Raw genomic sequence first — 1,170 nt, 5'->3', positions numbered from 1 at the left:
TTTAAATGTCTGGTTTTCTTAATTTGAGGCATACCCACGTTTAAAGAATGTCTTTAAAACTCATTATGGCTGACAAATATATTTCTTTGTTTTCTTTAACAGACAAAACTGTATTTTGGTGAAATAGGCAGAAGATGCCTATTATTCTGGAAACTGTTTAAATACTCACTTATTGCAAAGAGGACTTCTGTGGAGGTGATGGAGAACAGATATGATCAAGAATCAAACTGTCTTATATTTAAGAACATATTGTGAACACATACATGTGAAGTCTTTGTAATTTGTATGCAGTCTTTAAACCTCTGTGATTTATATTCAATCTACTCATAATTTATTTGATGGTTAACCATGTGTTTTTATTTCTCAGTGAACTAAACAAAAGAGCTATCAACTAGTGTAGGTTAATAACAGGAATATTTTTAAATGTTTGAAATATTTTGATATTGGAAACTATTCTTACAAGTATTTAATGAATAAGTTGTCTTTTACATGTTGTTAAGCCAAGATAAAAAGACTCAATGAAAACTTTGCTCCTTATTGGTGACAACATGGATTTGCATGCTTGGTGTTTATTTGGTTGAAGCAAGTGTCCTGGGGAGGAGTATACCAGAATTCACACGCTCAAAAGGAACACACCAGGGGGTCGGAGGAAGCTGCTCCTGAGAATATCTTGCTGTTCTGATTTTGCAATAGGACAGGCTATAAAGATTGGCTATATTAAGGCCACGCACATGTCCCCAGTCTTAATTCTTTCCCTAGGTCTGGTTTTATAAACTCTGGTAATAAACCAGGTCAAGAAGAAGGTCTTGGGCTATCAGTGTGAATAGCTTGGAAAAAATGTCAACAGACATTCTTTGTCTGTTCAACCAAATAAACACCAAGCATGCAAATCCATGTTGTCACCAATAAGGAGCAAAGTTTTCATTGAGTCTTTTTACCTTGGCTTAACAACATGTAAAAGACAACTTATTCATTAAATATCTTTAAGAATAGTTTCCAGTATCAAAATATTTCAAACATTTAAAAATATTCCTGTTATTAACCTATGCTTGGTTTAGAGGCGGTGCTGCCAAGTTCTGAGAGCAAGGCTGCAAGTGCTGGGAGAGCTCAAATCTCCCGTGTGACCTGGCCAAGGGGCAGAGCCCCAGGCACCAGACCAGGGCCACCACG

The 1,170-nt window shown here is 36.3% G+C and overlaps 1 non-coding gene across 1 annotated transcript; it reads left to right on the top strand.

Annotated features, from left to right (window-relative positions):
- The first annotated feature begins 659 nt into the window (after positions 1-659).
- Positions 660-788, top strand: LOC112208252 (small nucleolar RNA SNORA72). The gene has a single exon (XR_002942669.1). It is a non-coding gene; the product is annotated as a small nucleolar RNA SNORA72 (small nucleolar RNA).
- Positions 789-1,170: the final 382 nt, after the last annotated feature.

Source organism: Pan troglodytes, chromosome 12 (genome assembly GCF_028858775.2).
Source record: "Pan troglodytes isolate AG18354 chromosome 12, NHGRI_mPanTro3-v2.0_pri, whole genome shotgun sequence".
In the NCBI taxonomy this organism is placed as follows: Eukaryota; Metazoa; Chordata; class Mammalia; order Primates; family Hominidae; genus Pan; species Pan troglodytes.
The sequence above is the reverse complement of the archived record's forward strand: the minus strand, read 5'-3'. Positions and strand labels throughout refer to the sequence as shown.